The sequence below is a fragment of the Helianthus annuus genome, chromosome 11 (genome assembly GCF_002127325.2).
Source record: "Helianthus annuus cultivar XRQ/B chromosome 11, HanXRQr2.0-SUNRISE, whole genome shotgun sequence".
NCBI lineage: Eukaryota > Viridiplantae > Streptophyta > Magnoliopsida > Asterales > Asteraceae > Helianthus > Helianthus annuus.
In genome coordinates, this window is record NC_035443.2 from 100,183,497 (window position 1) to 100,208,390 (window position 24,894).

A 24,894-nucleotide genomic window follows, 5' to 3' on the forward strand; every position below is an offset into this window, starting at 1 on the left:
AACTTCCGTTCAGCAGAGAGATGACGGTTCGACTTTCGGTGTGTCCCCTTTAGAGGATCTTTTTTACAACAGCAATGATTATCAATTTTATTGTTTCATCATTTTTGCTGAGGGCGGCGCTATGTTTCAAGCAATGCGAAAAGTATTATACGGGGACTAGGCCATTGCTTCCGCAAAATCAGAAGTCTCGGGATAATACCCCAGATATCACTGAGTATAAAGACCTAGTATCTCAGAAAGAGGGACCTTTCAAACAAGATTTCGGAGGTTACCCATATATCCGAGAGATGTTCTCCATGAATAAGTAAGTTTGAAATTTAGGTTTATATCTCGAAAACAATTTACTAAGCGTGTAAAAAACTACTGGCATATCATCAGTGAGACCGTTTATCACATTTAAACATTCCATTTCTTTAGCGTACTGTGATTGTCTACTGATGTACTATCATTTCCTCTTTTCACACAAAACTCAATTTTTGAATTTTATCATGTTTTTGGCTTTTTCAAATTTTCTAATGTTTTTGTATTTTCTGACAATTTCTTACTCCCCCTAAAATGCAAAATCATTTAGAGAAAATTTGACAAACCGATGTAGATAGCTTTGTCTCGCCATCCATTTTCTGCTAACTAAGAACCATATTGCACGAAAAGCAGTAAATACCCCCATGATTTACAACACATTGATTTTTATAGTTTGAGAACCGTTTTTCAATCTCGTGAAAGTAATCATGTTTGTTCAGCCATGAGGGTTTCGGCGTATTCAAGCAACATATTTTTTTTAACTTTTTGAATTTTTGACAAAATCTAAAACAAACATATTTTTGATTTTTCAAATTTTTTTTGACGAAATAAAAACATATTTTTGGTTTTTTAAAATTTTTAAAATTTTTAGGGTTTTTAGAAATATGGTTTATTTGTGTACAAAAACCGATAAACTCCCTGTTCAACCAAACCAGGGTTCTGCAGCCTTCTCCTCCGGTGCCAGGTTGCTCATCAATTCTCTTCCTTGACAATCAAACTTCATGAGCACCTGCACATTCACAAAAACTCAATTACTTGAACAATTTAGCGCAGGTCTGTTGAACCTTAGGCATTTCAACACAATAAGCTTCATTCAGTTTTGTAAAATCTTTGTCAGTTTTCACAAAAAACTTTTTGAACTTTGACTTTGACTTTTTCATCATTCTCAGAAGTCACTTGTTTCTTAGCCACCCAATTCTGTCCTTTTGAGGCACTTCTTTTATAAAATTGTGACTCGTTTTGATTATTTTGACTTTGAACAACAACTTTTGGTTTCCAAAATTGATTTGGCTTTGTCATATCAACTGATGTTTGCCAACTTTGAGTTGTTCTGAATCTGGGTGTGTGAGAATTCTGGATTTGTCCTGAATCAGACCTAGTCTGTTTTGGTTTCCAAGTTTGATTCGAAGCAAACTTGTTTGTGTTGTACCTCCAAGTTTGTTTTGAATCAAATCTGGTAGACTTTTGTCTCACATCTTCAGACTTCTGTTTTTCAACATCAACAGGATTTGTGTTTGGAGACTTGCGTGCAACATGTCCAATTTGATCACATTTAAACACGTTTTCTTTGAAACATCTTTAGCCTGTTGTTGTTTCTTATTCTGAGCATAGAACTCTTCATTAGACTGACGTCTAAATTGGAGTTCTTTCTCTTCTTCCGAACTTTTCCCATGAACAAAATTCGTTTTCTTTTGAACATTTTGTTTTTCAAAACTTTTATTTTGATTTTGTTTCTTTTTATAACCCAACCCTGCTTTCATATTCTTCTTTTTGTAACCGGGTTTGTTATAAAAAGTTTTCTTGCTCTTTCCCGCAACTTTTGAAATTTCTGATTTTTCAATTTCAACCATCTTAAAAAGTTTATCAATCTTTTCTGAAATCACATTTTGAATCGGGAATACAATATCTAAGAATAATTTGTCCGATCCAATCATGGTATAAACCAATCCTTTTGAATCATCATTCATAATTTTCTCAGATTTTGACTGTTTAAGATATCCATCAAGAAAATTTCCCTTATTTTCATCATGTGATTCAGGCTTACCTTTTGTTGACTCATCTTTCAAAACGCTTTCAACAACCTTACTTACCACCTCTGAATCATCAGCTTCATCAGATTTGGCGTAAGTCACATCGATACTTTCAGGTATTGGTCAACTATGTTCAGACCTTTTGCCACCTTTTCCTCATCATAAAAAGTATAATTGTTTCTCAATGGTGGTGGTACCTGATGAAATTCTGAACCAATACCCTTTTTATTCTTGTCAGTATCTTTTTCATCTGGTGTGATGTTGAAAATGCGTTCGAGAATGTACGAAGAGTTATGATAACTTTGAAGTTTTATAACAATCTTTTCTTTTTCAACCAGAACTTGTTTGAGATTAGCAACTTCCTCAACACACTTGTTTAATTCAAGTTGCTTTTCTTTGAACTTTCTCTCATACAGTTCTGTCACACCCCGACCACGTAAAACATCAAATCGTGGCGGAAACGTCGGGGAGTGTTGTAACAGAATTATTGTTCCACAACCATGGTAATTAAAATAATATTTTATTCATCACCCAAGGGTGGAATACATTGTTCAAAACAAGAACCTACACGCTACATTGTCTTAAAAAGAAAACAAAAGTACGTCACATAATTAAACTAAGTCTAGTTCCATTTTATGTCACTAAGGCCCGAGTCCACCCTAGCGTGTCACGATCATCATCCTAAGCAACAGCTCCTGAAAACACATGTGAAAATAGGTACGTCAGCATAAAAATGCCTGTGAGTAACATAGGTTTTGAAAAGTATGATTCATGACTTAGGTTTAAGAAAATTGTTTGATAAAAGTTAGTCATGAACCTTGTAAAATGTTTTGTTTTTGTAAACCATTTGAAAAGCGATAAAATCAGATGATATGTATAAATAAAAAAAAATTAAGTATGGTTAAAGAATAACCAAGTAAAATAAGTTGTATAAAACAAGTTGTTTTTGTAAAACGAAGCCTTGTGAAAATATGTTATTTGTGTAAAAATGTACAATTCCAAACTAAATGATTTAAATAACGCTACGACATGTAATATAATACAAGCACTTATATATAGGAAGTACCAGCGGCGTATCCACCATGCTTGTATCATACTACACACATATCGTTACTTAAGTCATTAAACAAACCACCAATGTATAAAGTCCGTGTTTAAACCAACCATCAAATGTTCTTGTCTAAACCATTGTCATATGTTTAAAAGTCCCAAAATGTAGTCATGTATGTGTAAAAAATGTTATGTATGTTAAGTAAAATGTATTCACTTAAACCAAATGTAAAAATGTATAAAACAAAGTATTTTGAGTATATCAAAAAAGTTATGTTTTGCAAAGTAAAAGCATGTTTTAAATGATACAAACATTTATGTGGTAAGTTAACGCATACATTCAAGCCTTGAGACAGACGGATAACCTTAAGCAAAGGTTATCAAAAGAAATGTTTTCGGATTCAGTCATTCCTTTCATCCAAACCAACCCAGGATGTCAGGAATGGGATTTGTTAAGTCCTATGGTACCATTACTTACTACCGAGCGGCGTAGCTAATGTTAATGAATGTATATAAGCCCGTATGTGCAAACCAAATGTTATACCAAGTGTAAACAATGTACTAAGTATGCTAAGTTAACATACAAAGTAGAAAAGTCATGTAAAACAATGTGCTAATATGCCATGTAAACATATATAGCAAAGTAATGTAATGAAAATCAATGTGCTAGCATGCCAAGTAAACATACATAGCAAAACATAATGAAATCATGTACTAATAGTGTACTAATGAACATAGCAAGCATATGATATGAAAACATGAAAAGCATGAAAGTAACAAGTAGGCACATGTGTTTCACCCCAAAACGTTTGAAAAACAGTAAAAGAGGGGTACTATCTACTCACTTGAGATTTCTCAGAAGTCCTAGAATAACCACCAAGCAAAGCTAGAAGATCACGGAATCAAACGGCACCTAACATAGGCATCTATATTAATAAACGGACCTATCGGAGGATCGGGTAGTACGAGGGTTCGTAAACCAAATAAGTGTGGGAACTTATGTAATATGGTTTAACAAAGCCTACTTACTAAAAAGAAACTTATCCTAAGTGCTTTTGACCCGTTACGACCCGTTTAGGTAACTTACGCCACTTTAACGCGTCGTTCGCGTAAAACGCGTTCGGAATGCCTAACTAGTCCTATGACAAGCGAGATATGCCTTAACATGTTTTATATTGTTGTTAAATCAGTTTAGATACCAAAAATTATGTTACATAGGCTTAAAATGAATTTTAGCGCAAAAAGGGTATTTTGGTAATTTACCTAAGGCATAAGAACTACTTATCATACAACTACTTAAACGATGTGACCATAAGGTATAACCTCGGAAGGTTATTCCCTATACAACTATGGTCACCTAAAGTGTTTGGTCGGATCCTGATGATTGACCAAACGGGTCGGGTTCGAAAGTATAAGCGATTGATTAGATCGCTTACCTTTACGACCCTAAACAAGCACAAATCTAAAAGCGATGAGCTAAACATGCTAGAACATGTTTAGTAAAGTTAGAAAACAGATTTGGTATTAAAACAAATGGTTTTAATACCCTAGAGTAGTTTGATTACAAAATACGCGAGAAAACGCATTTTGGCCGAAACTACGACTCGTCACTGAGCCTAGATAACGTGGTAATCAGTAGGTATAGTTACTAGAGACTATAACCATCGTGATTACGCTCACGTTATGAAGTTCAAACGAACTTCACGTTGACCATAAACTGGTCAATGCAGAAAGTCAAACACAGTTTGACTTTAACGATAAAACGAATCAAAAACATGAAAGAATACTTACAGAAGGTCCCCGCAAGATTTAACCCGATTTGCTTTTAGGTAGGAAGTATATACTTCCACTTAGAAAGCTTTGAATTAGATTAAATGTGGGAAATGAATGAAGTTGGGTTGGGTATTTATAGGCATGGCACAACCGTTAGGATCGTTCATCGAGAAACGTGCTTCGATCTAGGCCGTCCATGTGTACCCATTGTTTTGCAAAACCATTAGAGCCCATTGTTTCAGTCCCTTGTTTTGAAAATACCATTTGCAATGGGTTTTGAGGTGTATAACAGCTATAAACAGCTATTTGCAACAATTTTGCAGGTCTGGGGAGGCCACGCGGCCCGTGTAAGACATACATGGGATCTCACGCGCCCCGCCTGAGGGTCACAGTTCAGAAATTGCAGTTTTAGTCCCTGCACTTCAGAAACATGTACTTTGGCCCATTTTTGGCACGTTTAAGCCCCGTTAACCTCATTTCAAGGCTCTAAGATGAAGTTAAAGTGTGGGGAACTTGAAACATGCTCAAAAATATTCCGGATCGGTTCGTTTGGCCGTACGATCGCGATGTTTGCTTAATTACGACGGAATGCGCATAAGCGCGAAAAACGATCCAAATTGCGCGACGAATGGATTTTTCGCATGCCAAACATTAAAATAAAATATTTTAATGCTTGCATAAATTTTTGGATGTCCGAAAGTATTCAGAACGTAAGTTATGCGAGAAAATGCAAACTTATGCACTTTTTGACGCTTTTAGTCCCTGAATGACCCAAAAGCTTATTTTAGCACACCGAACCCCTCAAAGCCTATTTCTAAGCTATGTAAAGGATATTTAGGGTGTGTTTAACTTATGGGCGTGTTCTGGAATGTTCGTTACAGTTCAAATCGGCATACTTTCGTAGTTTGTCAATTTTAGTCCTTGTAAGCGAATAAACTAGATTTTGCCATACCAAAGCCTTCAAAACTTATTTCTAAGTTATGTAAAGGTTATTTAAGGTATGTTAAGCATAAATTGAGGTTCCGGAGTATTTGTCGCGTTTAACTGATTACGTTTACGCACCAGTTTGCGTATAATTCTCCAGAAAGCGATATAGAGTTTGAAATCGAATAAAAGTCAAAACATGAAAAACATCAAACACAAATAAACAAACATTGGGATCAAATAACTTTATTTCATTGATAACTGAACTGTTTACAATGATTACAAGCACAGATGTCACAGTCTCCCCTACTTGCGGAAATTTCGTCCCGAAATTTGTTTAGAGGAAACTCGTGAGAATAGATGTGGATACTTCGCCTTCATTTGATCTTCACGTTCCCAAGTAAACTCAGGTCCATGTTTAGATTCCTAGCGAACTTTAACCAACGGAATGCGCTTGCGTTTAAGCCATTTGACTTCATGATGCATGATTTCCACAGGTTTCTCAACAAAATGTAGTGTTTTATCAACACGGATTTCGTTAAGTGGTATGTGGAGGTTCTCATCAGCTAGAAACTTTTTGAGATTGGATACGTGGAAAGTTGGATGAACATTTCCAAGTTCGGGAGGTAATGCAAGTCTGTAGGCCACCTTACCGATTCTTTTGACGATCTTGAATGGTCCAACGTATCTAGGTGCAAGTTTTCCTGTCTTTCCAAATCTGATCACACCTTTCCAAGGTGAGACCTTAAGTAATACAAGATCACTGACCTGGAATTCCAAGGGCTTGCGTCGTCGGTCCGCGTAACTCTTTTGACGGCTTCGAGCTGTCTGTAGGTTATCACAAACTTTCTTAACCTTTTCAGTCGTCTTTAGAATGAGGTCAGGTCCAGTAAGCTGAGCCTCACCTATTTCATTCCAGCAGACTGGTGAATGACATTTTCGACCATAGAGAGCCTCGAAAGGAGCCATGTTGATGCTGGAGTGATAACTATTGTTGTAGGAGAATTCAATCAATGGAAGATGTGAATCCCAACTACCACCAAAGTCGATCACACAAGCTCTAAGCATATCCTCCAAAGTCTGGATTGTTCTTTCAGTTTGGCCATCTGTTTGTGGATGATAAGCTGTGCTCAGATTAAGTTGGGTCCCCATAGCAGATTGCATGGTTCTCCAAAAACGAGAAGAGAAGCGTGCATCTCTATCAGAAATAATGTCCAAAGGAACACCATGTCGAGATACGATTTCATCCACATAGATTTTGGCCAGTCTTTCAGCAGGAAAATCCTCACGGATTTGCAAGAAATGCGCTGAATTAGTAAGACGATCAACAACTACCCAGATGGCATCATGACCTTTCTTTGTGCGCGGAAGTTTAGTAATGAGATCCATAGCAATGCTTTCCCATTTCCAAACTGGGATCTCTGGTTGCTCCAAAAGACCATAAGGATGTTGGTGTTCAGCCTTAACTTTGAGACAAGTAAGGCACTTTGAAACGTACAAGGCAATGTCCTTCTTCATACCAGGCCACCAATACCGAGTACGGAGATCCTTATACATTTTGTCTGAGCCAGGATGAATAGAATAACGAGACTTATGGGCTTCATCCATAAGCAAGGTACGAAGATCATCTTGGCTCGGGACCCACAAACGGTCCATGAAATAATATGATCCATCTTCCTTCAGAACAAGATCAGGCTTAATGTGATAGGGTAATTCGTTACCCATCAAGTCTTGTGAAACACAAGCATGTTGAGCCTGAGAAATGCGTGCTTGAATATCGGATTGAGCTTGGATAGTAGATTGAACACGAACACAATGAAGCATAGTACGCTCCTTATGACTCAATGCGTCAGCCACAACATTCGCTTTACCAGGATGGTAGCGAATCTCGCAATCATAGTCATTTAGGAGTTCGACCCAACGTCCCTGCCTCATGTTCAGTTCTTTCTGATTGAAGATGTGCTGAAGGCTTTTGTGGTCCGTGAAAACCACGCATTTTGTGCCGTACAAATAGTGTCTCCAGATTTTGAGAGCGAAGACAACTGCACCCAACTCAAGATCATGAGTGGTGTAGTTTCTCTCATGCACCTTCAATTGCCTTGATGCGTAGGCTATGACTTTGTTCCTTTGCATCAAAACACAGCCAAGGCCCAATTTCGATACATCACAGTAAACGACAAAATCATCATTGCCCTCAGGCAAGATCAGAATAGGTGCATCACAAAGCTTCTGCTTCAAGGTCTGAAATGCTTCTTCTTGCTTAGAACCCCATTCAAAGGGTTTGTTCTTCTGAGTTAGAGCAGTTAGAGGAACTGCAATCTTTGAGAAGTTCTCGATGAAGCGGCGGTAATAACCCGCCAGACCAAGAAAAGAACGAACCTCAGTTGGAGTAGTAGGCGTATCCCAATCCTTAATCGCACTGATCTTGGAGGGATCTACATGAATACCGTGTTCGTTGACAATATGTCCCAAAAATTGAACTTCCTTAAGCCAAAATTCGTACTTGGAGAATTTGGCAAAAAGTTGCTCTTTCTTTAGGAGTTCCAGAGTAAGACGAAGATGTTGCTCGTGATCAGCTTGCGTCTTAGAGTAAATCAAGATATCATCAATAAAAACGATGATGAACTTATCCAAATAAGGCTTGCAGGCCCCATTCATCAAGTCCATGAAAACAGCAGGAGCATTAGTCAAACTGAACGGCATGACTGTGAACTCATAATGCCCATATCGAGTGCGGAATGCTGTCTTGGGAATATCCTCTTCATACACACGAAGTTGATTATACCCAGAACGAAGGTCGATCTTCGAAAAGCAAGTAGCACCCTGTAACTGGTCAAAGAGATCATCAATGCGAGGTAGGGGATATCGATTCTTGATGGTAAGCTTATTCAGCTCACGATAATCGATACACATTCTGAAGGATCCATCCTTCTTTTTGACAAAAAGAACGGGAGCACCCCAAGGGGAAAAGCTAGGACGGATAAAACCCTTGTCAGAAAGCTCTTGAAACTGCTTAGACAACTCTTGCATCTCAGATGGTGCAAGACGATATGGAGCTCTGGCAATAGGATTTGCACCAGGTACAAGATCAATACGGAACTCGACTTGGCGAGCTGGAGGTAGACCAGGTAACTCTTCAGGAAACAACTCCGGATAATCCCGAACGACAGGAATATCTTGAATAGATTTACCTTTGCCTTTATTTGCTGTAACATGTGCGAAGAAGGCCACATAGTTCTTTCGCAGATACTTTCGAGCTTGAAAACAAGACATAAGCTTGAGGCTACTAGCAGGTTTCTCACCACGAACCTGTAGTATCTCACCTGACGAAAGCGGCACACGAACGATCTTCTCAAAACATACTACCTCTGCGTGATGCTTGGCTAACCAATCCATACCCACAATAATGTCGAAGCTTCCAAGTTGCATAGGTGTGAGATCAATAGGAAAAAGATGGTCGTTAAGGTTCAACTGGCAGTTGCGAAGAACGGAATCAAGAACAACGGGTTCTCCACTAGCAACTTCTACTGTCAAAGGCTTACCTAGTTTCGTTCTAGACACGCGAAGCAAGGGCTCAAAAGATAACGACACAAAACTCTTATCGGCCCCTGAATAAAAAAGAACAGACGCAGGTTGATTATTAACAAAGAACGTACCGTTCACCACCTCGTTGTCTGCTTGCGCCTCAACAGCATTCATGTTAAAAGCTCGTCCTCGAGCCTGAGCTTGAACTGGGTTCGCATTTACCAACCTTGGACACTGATTACGGTAGTGGGTCAGATCCCCACAGTTGTAACAAGAACCTGGTGGGAAGTGAGGTCGTGCTGCTTGACCTTGTTGCTGAGCAAGAGGCTGAGCAACTTGTTGAGCCGGGTTCTGAGCTGCCCGATTCAAATTAGCTGGAATACGACAGGTGGCAGCAAGATGACCAGGTCTTCCACAGTTGGTGCATTGATGACATCAGTGTTGTAAAAGTCGCTAGGCGGTCCCTAGTCGGCCGACTGGGGAGTTGGGAGTAATCGGAGTACTCGGAGAGTACTCGGGGAGTACGCGGACATGGTAAATATAAAGAAAATTAATTGTTAAATATTATTTATGTGTTAAAATAAGCATAATTCATGTCAACTGAGTATAATTTAAAATGAAACATGTTTAAAGTTCAAATATTCTGAATACAAGCCCGACTAGTCTGAGTACAAGGCCGAGTAGTCCGAGTACAAGGCCGAGTAGGCCGATTTTGACCGAGTTTGACCGATTAAAAGTCAACAAACCACGTTGACCGCCTAGACCGACTAGGCCGACTACGTCCGACTATGTCCGACTAGGCGCCGACTAGGCCGACTAGGCCTCGAGTACTCCCGAGTAATCCCGAGGCCGACTAATTGAGACCGCCTAGGAGGAAGTCTGTTACGCCCTAATTCGTATTTGTCAAAAGTCGCAGCGGAAATTCGTGCCATAAAATTTCTTTCATTACAAACGTCTTGACTTACTTGAAAGTTCGTTTTAAAATGTATCTTTTACAAAGATAAAATATAAGTCATGTTTACTAATAGTACATACTTAATTATTCCCGTACAATCTATCTCGTGACTCGGTCTTCGATCTCTAATTCTTGTGATAATCCGCCCATTATCCGTATAACCTGCACTCACCACATACATTCATAACATTAGTACACATTATATAAACAAGATTCATTCGCGTACACTTCACATTTCGTCATCTTTCAAACTTTAAGCATTTCATATGCGTATCCATTTCCTGGTGAGGCTTCAATAATGTACCTGCATTACTTTTCATTCTCAAAGTGCACCATTAATAACGTTTGCCCTCAACGTGACTAAATTATGCATACATGCGTAATTACATACATACATACACATCTACATACGTACATATCATCCCTACAATTTTACATACGTGTATACTCTCATACATGTCTTATTACATACATACATATACTTCTACATACGTACGTACCTTTCCTACATCTTTACATACATACATATACTTCTACATACGTACGTACCTTTCCTACATCTTTACATACATACATACGCTCGTACATATCTTTATACATACATACATGCACATCTATATACGTACAAACCTTTCCTACATCATTACATACATGCATACACTCGTACATATCTTTATACATACATACATGCACATCTATATACGTACAAACCTTTCCTACATCATTACATACATGCATACACTCGTACATATCTTTATACATACATACATACACATCTACATACGTACAAACCTTTCCTACATCATTACATACATGCATACACTCGTACATATCTTTATACATACATACATACACATCTACATTTGTTCATACCCTTCCTACGTCATTACATACATGCATACCTTTATGTACACGTGCTAGATCACGCGTACCTCTTACATAATCATACATTATTTACATGGGTCTTAGACTTAGCTTTATAGCTCATAAACATCTAAGGAACCATCAAAATCATGTTTGGAAGGTCCGCCGTAGACCACGGATGACAAACCGAAGCCTACGATACATTAAATAACTTAAATAACAAGATTTCAGCTTTTGGAACTTGGGGAGGCCGTCGCCGACGCCCCTAGGGCCGTCGGCGACGGGCCTTGCATTTACCCGTAGCCCAAAAACCCGTAGACAGGAGATTAACCCGTCAGCACAAAAATTCACTTTCTGGAGCCCGTCGGCGACGCCCCCATACCCGTCGGCGACGCCCTCTAGAAACTGCAGTTTTCTGCAGTTCCGTTTCGTCGTCCGTACGCACTAAAACGCGCATAACTTTTGAACCGTTTACCCGTTTAACCTACTGTTTCTTCCTACATGCTTGTAAATTCACATTCTATCATATCAACTTAAAATCCTACCTCCGGATTAAGGAATTTCTTAACTTACGTGCATTCGACATATTACCCTTTTCTAACTATTTGACCCGTTCGTGCATTTATCAACATAATCTGATTACTTAACCTCGACTCCTCATGAACCTTTTAATATCAACGTCATTTATCATAGAGGATTAAATTCTTGGATGTCTTACCTATTTTTAACATATTTTTGGTCAGAAGCTTACCTTGACCCGTTATGGGTATTTATGCATTAGGTAGTTTGTGACATACAAAAACATACTCCACATTTTCATGCTTGACCAAAATATTATACTAATCGAATATCTTGATTCCAAACGACTTCTAAGGTCGTTTGCCCGATATACCTATCAAGGGCATTTTAGTCAATTATGCTATATCCTTAATAACAAAGGAATTTCTTGCATGAGTAACCAATCTCACTACTTAGCTACAATTTCTTAATCACACCTGCCTAGCTTGGATCAAACTAAGATCTGTTTAATACTTTATTGACATCATACAACTCATTCCTATTTGACCTCAATTATCACATATAATTAGATTGCATATAACATTACATAACAACTAAGAAGTGATTGCGGAGTCACTTACCTTAAGCGTTCGTGTTCAAGCTTGCTTCCTCACCTCCTCATGACCCGTTAGCGTTCCGTTCTTGAGTCCATGCTAATGTGATCCCTATCCTTTCATGTCGTTACAATCACATTATGGTTAGCACAAATGCTCATTCATACTAACATTCATTTCCTTCCATTCATATATTACTTGCATTTTTATTAACCAAATACCACATACATAAGGCATAGACTAAAAGTTACCTTGTTCCACATTCACGCAACTCAATCATCATCGTACACGACGTGTAGATCATCTAGTACTTAACACATTACTTCTCTACTATTATAATTGTGTCCGAACGGCTAACCATGTTATTCATTCATTGTTGACTTTCAAAAAGTCAACTGTCTTACTTACACACTTTCAACTTATGAACATGTATCCATCTTAATATGGTAGAGCATAGTATTAACATTATACGCATTTCATGATCGTATTATATGACATATTAAACTACATGATCACCTAATTATATACACATGTACATAAATAATCCATTTCTTCCACACCAACGTTTTCATATCTTCACAACTAACACCTTAACTCATACTTAGCTAACCCAACATCATTTCAACATAGCCTCCGCATGAACTATATCTAAAACGCACTTCTCATGTTAGTTTACTATCAAATACATTATTATCATGTTCTATATATAATTACCTATTACTTGCATACAATTTCACACATCATTTCCATTTAGACATTTCATCAAACACTTGGTGTGCGTACAACTTTCTAAGCCTAATGTACAAGTATTTTATGCATAATATTACAAGTTCATATCAAGATCATCAAGTTCCACTAGAATCATAAAATTCTCATAATATACCCAAATTAACTAACAATTACTCATTACATACAACATCATACATGAATTTTACACAACAATTAAACATGTATGATTATCCATATCATCATCTTTACTACTACAAGTGGGTTTCATCCAAAATCATCAAATTACTTAGAATCTTGCATAGTTCATGTTCTATATGGTGATTCTAACACATGTACATGATCAATTTCGTACAATTTCATGGATTGTTCATAACCCACTTCATAGCAAGATCATTAAATCGTAAATTACAACTTACCACATGTTTAATAGGGCTAGATCATCAAGAAAACGTGTTCATGCATTAGTTTAGGCTGAAATCCTTCTTCAATTTGATGGTTTCTTGAGGGTTAGGGTTTACACCCCTCACTCCCTTCTCCTGATCGTTCTCACGCACACACACACCATGTGTGTGAGAGATTTTTGTTTTAATTAAATTCACTTTCAACTTTGGCAATCCTAGTCCCTCAAGTTCATTACCCATCATATTTACCACAAGTTTCAATCCTTTACTTAATTTGCTAGGCATTTAACTAGGTTTACTAACCTAGTTATTATACCCCCTTTTGTTAAACATGATAACAAACTAGCAAATTAATAATTCGGTTTTGGGGCGTTACAAGTCTACCCCCCTTAAATGAGGTTTCGTCCCCGAAACCTCTCTCACTTCCATTTATACATACACCTATCATGTTTGACTTCTTCTTAACAAACCTATACTTCCCATGATATACTTCCACGTAACCTTCTCATTTCCTTGACCGGTTAGTAATAGTTCATCGTCCCTATATATTCAAACCTATATTAATGCTTACTTATAAAGGCATTCATTACATCCTTTTATGTTTTAAATCCGTCCCACGGATTTAAACGTAACATCCATACCCTTCATTCCTTCTATGTTTGAATCCATCTAGCGGTTTCAAACATGTCATTCTTACCTTTTCTTTCTTACATGTGTTTAACAAAAACTTAAAGTTTTACCTACCTTTAGCAACAAGGTTTTAAGGTTAGTCATCTTAGTTGTCGAATCATAATTACTTCATTTTAGTTCTATTCATATAGGAGCTTTCTTCTTTCTTACACATTCAACTACCCAAGTAAATGGGGTTCGGCATAAACGCTCTCAATGAGAGTTAAGCATACACATTCGACTACCCAAATAATTGGGTTTCGGCATAAACACTCTCAACGAGAGTTAAGCATACACATTCCATTACCCAAATAGCTGGGTTTGGCATAAACACTCTCAACGAGAGTTAAGCATACATATTCCACTACCCAAATAATTGGGTTTGGCATAAACACTCTCAACGAGAGTTAAGCATACATATTCCACTACCCAAATAATTGGGTTTGGCATAAACACTCTCAACGAGAGTTAAGCATACATATTCCACTACCCAAATAATTGGGTTTTTCGCTTTTAATCATAACTTCTTCTTTCAATCCGTATAACGGATTAAGCTTCTAGCATTCATTAGAGCATTCAAAATCACCCGTTCAAAACGGATGGTAGCTTATTCTTATTCGACTTGTTTGCTAGAACCGGTCGACTCGCATAACTTTTCATAACCTTCGTTAGCATAACCAAATCCGCAATGGATTTGTTATTTCGCATTTGCTACAACATAGCGCCCACCTGCTACCCAGTTCTACCGGACATACCTGCAATAATTGCCACGGTCTCACGAACGTCATATGCTTCTTGCGTACTGGCCAGGTGCGCAATTCACACACTAGTTTCGTGCCTTCGTGTAATCATCGCCTTATGCCCGAGAAATGGGTTTCAGTTTCGTGCATATTTCTAAAACTCCCCCAAGACCACATCATTGTCTTTCGTTTAATAATTACTCTCCCAAGGAGACCCTTCCCCTTTCTTTTGACATCAGTACTCAAACATATTAGTAGTGTGTACCTGGGGTTAATTGCCTATTTGCACCTTTGCCCGCCTTAGCGTTCATCCTATCCTGCATTCACGGATCATCCTCTCCCAATTCTTAAGCTTACCTTGCACATAACATACTATTAGTTCCCTTCAAATACATAACCTAACACATACTTACATTTGCTTTTGCCTTTAGGCCTCGATCGAGTCTTGGATTGTACGGGTTCTTGGTCACGAGAGCACACCGGTTTGAGTTCAAGCATTTGCCTCCTTTTACTTGATTCTCTCAAACCAGGGCTCTGATACCAACTTGTTACGCCCTAATTCGTATTTGTCAAAAGTCGCAGCGGAAATTCGTGCCATAAAATTTCTTTCATTACAAACGTCTTGACTTACTTGAAAGTTCGTTTTAAAATGTATCTTTTACAAAGATAAAATATAAGTCATGTTTACTAATAGTACATACTTAATTATTCCCGTACAATCTATCTCGTGACTCGGTCTTCGATCTCTAATTCTTGTGATAATCCGCCCATTATCCGTATAACCTGCACTCACCACATACATTCATAACATTAGTACACATTATATAAACAAGATTCATTCGCGTACACTTCACATTTCGTCATCTTTCAAACTTTAAGCATTTCATATGCGTATCCATTTCCTGGTGAGGCTTCCATAATGTACCTGCATTACTTTTCATTCTCAAAGTGCACCATTAATAACGTTTGCCCTCAACGTGACTAAATTATGCATACATGCGTAATTACATACATACATACACATCTACATACGTACATATCATCCCTACAATTTTACATACGTGTATACTCTCATACATGTCTTATTACATACATACATATACTTCTACATACGTACGTACCTTTCCTACATCTTTACATACATACATATACTTCTACATACGTACGTACCTTTCCTACATCTTTACATACATACATACGCTCGTACATATCTTTATACATACATACATGCACATCTATATACGTACAAACCTTTCCTACATCATTACATACATGCATACACTCGTACATATCTTTATACATACATACATGCACATCTATATACGTACAAACCTTTCCTACATCATTACATACATGCATACACTCGTACATATCTTTATACATACATACATACACATCTACATACGTACAAACCTTTCCTACATCATTACATACATGCATACACTCGTACATATCTTTATACATACATACATACACATCTACATTTGTTCATACCCTTCCTACGTCATTACATACATGCATACCTTTATGTACACGTGCTAGATCACGCGTACCTCTTACATAATCATACATTATTTACATGGGTCTTAGACTTAGCTTTATAGCTCATAAACATCTAAGGAACCATCAAAATCATGTTTGGAAGGTCCGCCGTAGACCACGGATGACAAACCGAAGCCTACGATACATTAAATAACTTAAATAACAAGATTTCAGCTTTTGGAACTTGGGGAGGCCGTCGCCGACGCCCCTAGGGCCGTCGGCGACGGGCCTTGCATTTACCCGTAGCCCAAAAACCCGTAGACAGGAGATTAACCCGTCAGCACAAAAATTCACTTTCTGGAGCCCGTCGGCGACGCCCCCATACCCGTCGGCGACGCCCTCTAGAAACTGCAGTTTTCTGCAGTTCCGTTTCGTCGTCCGTACGCACTAAAACGCGCATAACTTTTGAACCGTTTACCCGTTTAACCTACCGTTTCTTCCTACATGCTTGTAAATTCACATTCTATCATATCAACTTAAAATCCTACCTCCGGATTAAGGAATTTCTTAACTTACGTGCATTCGACATATTACCCTTTTCTAACTATTTGACCCGTTCGTGCATTTATCAACATAATCTGATTACTTAACCTCGACTCCTCATGAACCTTTTAATATCAACGTCATTTATCATAGAGGATTAAATTCTTGGATGTCTTACCTATTTTTAACATATTTTTGGTCAGAAGCTTACCTTGACCCGTTATGGGTATTTATGCATTAGGTAGTTTATGACATACAAAAACATACTCCACATTTTCATGCTTGACCAAAATATTATACTAATCGAATATCTTGATTCCAAACGACTTCTAAGGTCGTTTGCCCGATATACCTATCAAGGGCATTTTAGTCAATTATGCTATATCCTTAATAACAAAGGAATTTCTTGCATGAGTAACCAATCTCACTACTTAGCTACAATTTCTTAATCACACCTGCCTAGCTTGGATCAAACTAAGATCCGTTTAATACTTTATTGACATCATACAACTCATTCCTATTTGACCTCAATTATCACATATAATTAGATTGCATATAACATTACATAACAACTAAGAAGTGATTGCGGAGTCACTTACCTTAAGCGTTCATGTTCAAGCTTGCTTCCTCACCTCCTCATGACCCGTTAGCGTTCCGTTCTTGAGTCCATGCTAATGTGATCCCTATCCTTTCATGTCGTTACAATCACATTATGGTTAGCACAAATGCTCATTCATACTAACATTCATTTCCTTCCATTCATATATTACTTGCATTTTTATTAACCAAATACCACATACATAAGGCATAGACTAAAAGTTACCTTGTTCCACATTCACGCAACTCAATCATCATCGTACACGACGTGTAGATCATCTAGTACTTAACACATTACTTCTCTACTATTATAATTGTGTCCGAACGGCTAACCATGTTATTCATTCATTGTTGACTTTCAAAAAGTCAACTGTCTTACTTACACACTTTCAACTTATGAACATGTATCCATCTTAATATGGTAGAGCATAGTATTAACATTATACGCATTTCATGATCGTATTATATGACATATTAAACTACATGATCACCTAATTATATACACATGTACATAAATAATCCATTTCTTCCACACCAACGTTTTCATATCTTCACAACTAACACCTTAACTCATACTTAGCTAACCCAACATCATTTCAACATAGCCTCCGCATGAACTATATCTAAAACGCACTTCTCATGTTAGTTTACTATCAAATACATTATTATCATGTTCTATATATAATTACCTATTACTTGCATACAATTTCACACATCATTTCCATTTAGACATTTCATCAAACACTTGGTGTGCGTACAACTTTCTAAGCCTAATGTACAAGTATTTTATGCATAATATTACAAGTTCATATCAAGATCATCAAGTTCCACTAGAATCATAAAATTCTCATAATATACCCAAATTAACTAACAATTACTCATTACATACAACATCATACATGAATTTTACACAACAATTAAACATGTATGATTATCCATATCATCATCTTTACTACTACAAGTGGGTTTCATCCAAAATCATCAAATTACTTAGAATCTTGCATAGTTCATGTTCTATATGGTGATTCTAACACATGTACATGATCAATTTCGTACAATTTCATGGATTGTTCATAACCCACTTCATAGCAAGATCATTAAATCGTAAATTACAACTTACCACATGTTTAATAGGGCTAGATCATCAAGAAAACGTGTTCATGCATTAGTTTAGGCTGAAATCCTTCTTCAATTTGATGGTTTCTTGAGGGTTAGGGTTTACACCCCTCACTCCCTTCTCCTGATCGTTCTCACGCACACACACACCATGTGTGTGTGAGATTTTTGTTTTAATTAAATTCACTTTCAACTTTGGCAATCCTAGTCCCTCAAGTTCATTACCCATCATATTTACCACAAGTTTCAATCCTTTTCTTAATTTGCTAGGCATTTAACTAGGTTTACTAACCTAGTTATTATACCCCCTTTTGTTAAACATGATAACAAACTAGCAAATTAATAATTCGGTTTTAGGGCGTTACAAAGTCGCCTCGGAGGGGGTCCGAGGACCGAGTACTCGCCGAGTACTCGGCCGAGTAATCCGACTTTTACAACACTGGATGACATTGGAGGTGTGGCTGATGATGACCGTTACACCTGTTGCACAAAGGTGCATTGCCAAGATAAGGCCTCTTGGCAGGTTGTTGCGCAGGCTGATTTTGTACAGCTTGAGCCTGAGTAGTAACGGCGTAGTTTTGGGAAGCCTTCCACTTCCTTGAACCCTTTGAGGAACCCGCATCGCTCCCCTTCTTGTTTTTACTTTCTTGCTATCCTTCTTGTTAGACTCCTGTTTCTTACCCTTCTTGTCACCCTTTATGTGCAACTTACCCTTTCGAATCTGAGATTCAGTCAACGTTGCAGCTAACTCGATTACCTGACGGACAGTGGTAGGATTATTACCAGTAACGATGTCTTGTACGGGGTCAAGTAGACCATCGATGTATCTCTCGATAGCCTTGTCGAGTGGGGTGACCATTGTTGGGCATAATAAGCTCAGCTCTTCATACCTATCAGTATACACCCTGTGCTCACCACTAACCTGTTTCAAATCATCAAATTCCTTCTCCAATTTTCTCAACTCATGACGAGGACAAAACTCCCTCATCATAAGAGTTCTCAATTCAGCCCATGTTTGTGCTAAAGCAACTTCAGCACCACGATCTCTCATAACCACGTTCCACCATGTAAGCGCCCTCTTCTGAAATACACTAGAAGCAAACTCAACCTTCCGGTTTTCAGGACACAGAACATGACGGAATGTACTCTCAATGCTCTCAAACCATTGAAGGAGCCCAGTTGCCCCCTCAGTACCACTGAACTTGAGTGGTTTAGCCGAATTGAAGCTCTTGAAGTTACAAGGAGCGTTCTGATTGTTGTTGGCTTGGTTTATCTGAGCGATAATGTTTGGGAGTGCGGCAGCCATATGTTGTGCCAGAATATCTGCCATTTCGGCATTTGTTAACGGATTTTCACGTCGAGGAGGCATGCTAAAAAGAGGAAACATGAGAGGAAACGAGTGAGATGATTAGATGAAAAGAACGAGAGGAAACAAAATCAACAAAGCAAGGATGGTGGTCATTTGTCCGTATCACAAAGCAAACAAACGACACACAGTGACTAATCAAAGTAAATGGGTCCATAAACAATGCTTAGCGAAGACATGCTCGCCTATAAGTGAACACTCACCCCAAGAGTTCCCAGGTAAGAGTGACTGGTCCGATTATGTGGATTTGTACGAACACTCTAGCCTTAGACAGAAAACCCAAGGTACAGGCATTCACCCTTCCAGTTTGCACGTGTTCACACTATTTAGAACCCAAAACTTTGACGAGATTTTGAAAACTTGGAAGGCACAAGGCCAAAAGAATCATTCAAAAACAAATGATAAAGTTTCAAAATCAAATTGAAAAATCAAAAAGGGTTCAAAACCATATAGTAAATCATTTGAAAACAGAAGATTGTTTTTCAAAAATCGTTTCAGAAAATTGGGTTCTTGTTTTGGTGATCACCTAAGGATAGGTGAAGTGCATGTTTTAAGATCTAAACACAAGATAACTTGTGTTGGGGTACTAGAAAGGTTATAGTCTAGGTCAAAGCTTTACTAATAACCTAATTCCCTATAACCATTGGCTCTGATACCAACTCTTCTGTCACACCCCGACCACGTAAAACATCAAATCGTGGCGGAAACGTCGGGGAGTGTTGTAACAGAATTATTGCTCCACAACCATGGTAATTAAAATAATATTTTATTCATCGCCCAAGGGTGGAATACATTGTTCAAAACAAGAACCTACACGCTACATTGTCTTAAAAAGAAAACAAAAGTACGTCACATAATTAAACTAAGTCTAGTTCCATTTTATATCACTAAGGCCCGAGTCCACCCTAGCGTGTCACGATCATCATCCTAAGCAACAGTTCCTGAAAACACATGTGAAAATAGGTACGTCAGCATAAAAATACCCGTGAGTAACATAGGTTTTGAAAAGTAGGATTCATGACTTAGGTTTAAGAAAAGTGTTTGATAAAAGTTAGTCATGAACCTTGTAAAATGTTTTGCTTTTGTAAATCATTTGAAAAGCGATAAAATCAGATAATATGTATAAATAAAAAAAATTATGTATGGTTAAAGAATAACCAAGTAAAATAAGTTGTATAAAACAAGTTATTTTTGTAAAACGAAGCCTTGTGAAAATATGTTATTTGTGTAAAAATGTACAAGTCCAAACTAAATGATTTAAATAACGCTACGACATGTAATATAATACAAGCACTTATATATAGGAAGTACCAGCGACGTATCCACCATGCTTGTATCATACTACACACATATCGTTACTTAAGTCATTAAACAAACCACCAATGTATAAAGTCCGTGTTTAACCCAACCATCAAATGTTCTTGTCTAAACCATTGTCATATGTTTAAAAGTCCCAAAATGTAGTCATGTATGTGTAAAAAATGTTATGTATGTTAAGTAAAATGTATTCACTTAAATCAAATGTAAAAATGTACAAAACAAAGTATTTTGAGTATATCAAAAAGTTATGTTTTGCAAAGTAAAAGCATGTTTTAAATGATACAAACATTTATGTGGTAAGTTAACGCATACATTCAAGCCTTGAGACAGACGGATAACCTTAAGCAAAGGTTATCAAAAGAAATGTTTTCGGATTCAGTCATTCCTTTCATCCAAACCAACCCAGGATGTCAGGAACGGGATTTGTCAAGTCCTATGGTACCATTACTTACTACCGAGCGGCGTAGCTAATGTTAATGAATGTATATAAGTCCCGTATGTGCAAACCAAATGTTATACCAAGTGTAAACATATTATATGTAAACAATGTACTAAGTATGCTAAGTTAACATACAAAGTAGAAAAGTCATGTAAAACAATGTGCTAATATGCCAAGTAAACATACATAGCAAAACATAATGAAATCATGTACTAATAGTGTACTAATGAACATAGCAAGCATATGATATGAAAACATGAAAAGCATGAAAGTAACAAGTAGGCACATGTGTTTCACCCCAAAACATTTGAAAAAAAGTAAAAGAGGGGTACTATGTACTCACTTGAGATTGCTCAGAAGTCCTAGAATAACCACCAAGCAAAGCTAGAAGATCACGGAATCAAACGGCACCTAATATTGTCATCTATATTAATAAACGGACCTATCGGAGGATCGGGTAGTACGAGGGTTCGTAAACTAAATAAGTGTGGGAACTTATGTAATATGGTTTAACAAAGCCTATATACTAAAAAGAAACTTATCCTAAGTGCTTTTGACCCGTTACGACCCGTTTAGGTAGCTTACGCCACTTTAACGCGTCGTTCGCGTAAAACGCGTTCGGAATGCCTAACTAGTCCTATGACAAGCGAGATACGCCTTAACATGTTTTATATTGTTGTTAAATCAGTTTAGATACCAAAAATTATGTTACATAGGCTTAAAATGAATTTTAGTGTAAAAAGGGTATTTTGGTAATTTACCTAAGGCATAAGAACTACTTATCATACAACTACTTAAACGATGTGACCATAAGGTATAACCTCGGAAGGTTATTCCCTATACAAATATGGTCACCTAAAGTGTTTGGTCGGATCCTAATGATTGACCAAATGGGTCGGGTTCGAAAGTATAAGCGATTGATTAGATCGCTTACCTTTACGACCCTAAACAAGCACAAATCTAAAAGCGACGAGCTAAACATGCTAGAACATGTTTAGTAAAGTTAGAAAACAGGGTTGGTATTAAAACAAACGGTTTTAATACCCTAGAGTAGTTTGGTTACAAAATACGCGAGAAAACGCATTTTGGCCGAAACTACGACTCGTCACTGAGCCTAGATAACGTGGTAATCAGTAGGTATCGTTACTAGAGACTATAACCATCGTGATTACGCTCACGTTATGAAGTTCAAACGAACTTCGCGTTGACCATAAACTGGTCAATGCAGAAAGTCAAACACAGTTTGACTTTAACGATAAAACGAATAAAAAACGTGAAAGAATACTTACAGAAGGTCCCCGCAAGATTTAACCCGATTCGCTTTCAGGTAGGAAGTATATACTTCCACTTAGAAAGCTTTGAATCAGATTAAATGTGGGAAATGAATGAAGTTGGGTTAGGTATTTATAGGCATGGCACAACCGTTAGGATCGTTAAACGTGCTTCGATCTAGGTCGTCCATGTGTACCCATTGTTTTGCAAAACCATTAGAGCCCATTGTTTCAGTCCCTTGTTTTGAAAATACCATTTGCAATGGGTTTTGAGGTGTATAACAGCTATAAACAGCTGTTTGCAACAATTTTGCAGGTCTGGGGAGGCCACGCGGCCCGTGTAAGACATACATGGGATCTTACGCGCCCCGCCTGAGGGTCACAGTTCAGAAATTGCAGTTTTAGTCCCTGCACTTCAGAAACATGTATTTTGGCCCATTTTTGGCACGTTTAAGCCCCGTTAACCTCATTTCAAGGCTCTAAGATGAAGTTAAAGTGTGGGGAACTTGAAACATGCTCAAAAATATTCCGGATTTCGGTTCGTTTGGCCGTACGATCGCGATGTTTGCTTAATTACGACGGAATGCGCATAAGCGCGAAAAACGATCCAAATTGCGCGACGAATGGATTTTTCTCATGCCAAACATTAAAATAAAATATTTTAATGCTTGCATAAATTTTTGGATGTCCGGAAGTATTCAGAACGTAAGTTATGCGCGAAAATGCAAACTTATGCACTTTTTGACGCTTTTAGTCCCTGAATGACCCAAAAGCTTATTTTAGCACACCGAACCCCTCAAAGCCTATTTCTAAGCTATGTAAAGGATATTTAGGGTGTGTTTAACTTATGGGCGTGTTCCGGAATGTTCGTTACAGTTCAAATTGGCATACTTTCGTAGTTTGTCAATTTTAGTCCCTGTAAGCGAATAAACTAGATTTTGCCATACCAAAGCCTTCAAAACTTATTTCTAAATTATGTAAAGGTTATTTAAGGTATGTTAAGCATAAATTGAGGTTCCGAAGTGTTTGTCGCGTTTAACTGATTACGTTTATGCACCAGTTTGCGTATAATTCTCCAGAAAGCGATATAGAGTTTGAAATCGGATAAAAGTCAAAACATGAAAAACATCAAACACAAATAAACAAACATTGGGATCAAATAACTTTATTTCATTGATAACTGAACTATTTACAATGATTACAAGCACAGATGTCACAAGTTCTTTGGTTGTTAAAGTTTCAAACAGTCTTTGTCAAAACATTTGACTTGTCTCTTCAAAGTATCATAAGCTTCTTGTATTCTCTGACTTGACCACTTCAAATTATCATACTCTTTTTAAAAATCTTGAAACTTATTATCCTTTTCAACGCAACCAACACATTTTGCTGTACACATTTGTCTATAAATTTCATTTTTCTTTTCAAGATCATGACATTTCTGTGTCAGCTTATCAACCTTTTTTTTCAAAATTTCTTCTTTTTCAATCATTTCTTTACATTTTATTTTGAAAACATTTTCAAGCTTATTTGTTTCAATTTCTTTTGTTTTTATCATTTCATCTTTTTCAGTATAGGCTTTGCACATTTCTATGCAATTCCTGCACTTGTTTTCATTTTTATCAACAGTTTCAACATTTGAAATATCAGAAGATTCATTTATCTCATTTTCTTTCAGCACTGATGATTCTTCTGTTTAATCTTTAGCATCATTCTTTACCAGAACCTTCACCTCTTCTACCATCTTTTCAACTCTTCTTCTTTCCTCTTCTTCATTTTTACCACCTTTGGCAGACTTGCTTCAAAAATTTCTTTTATTTTGTTAATCAACTCAACTTCATGCCCCTTTTCAGACAACCTTCTTGTGTTATAAGTTCTCTCATTTGGAAACAGATTTGTTACTGCATCAAAATCCACCCTTGACGGATCAACCACTGGATTACCCTGTGGATCCATGTAACATTCCAGTT

The 24,894-nt window shown here is 37.4% G+C and overlaps 1 long non-coding RNA gene across 1 annotated transcript; it reads right to left on the reverse strand.

Moving 5' to 3' along the window:
• Positions 1-10,330: 10,330 nt before the first annotated feature.
• On the reverse strand, positions 10,331-13,538 carry LOC110940123. The gene is made up of 3 exons (XR_002592841.2): positions 13,400-13,538; positions 12,282-12,370; positions 10,331-10,440 (listed from the first exon to the last, which is right to left on the reverse strand). It is a non-coding gene; the product is annotated as an uncharacterized LOC110940123 (long non-coding RNA).
• Between the last annotated feature and the right edge of the window lie 11,356 nt (positions 13,539-24,894).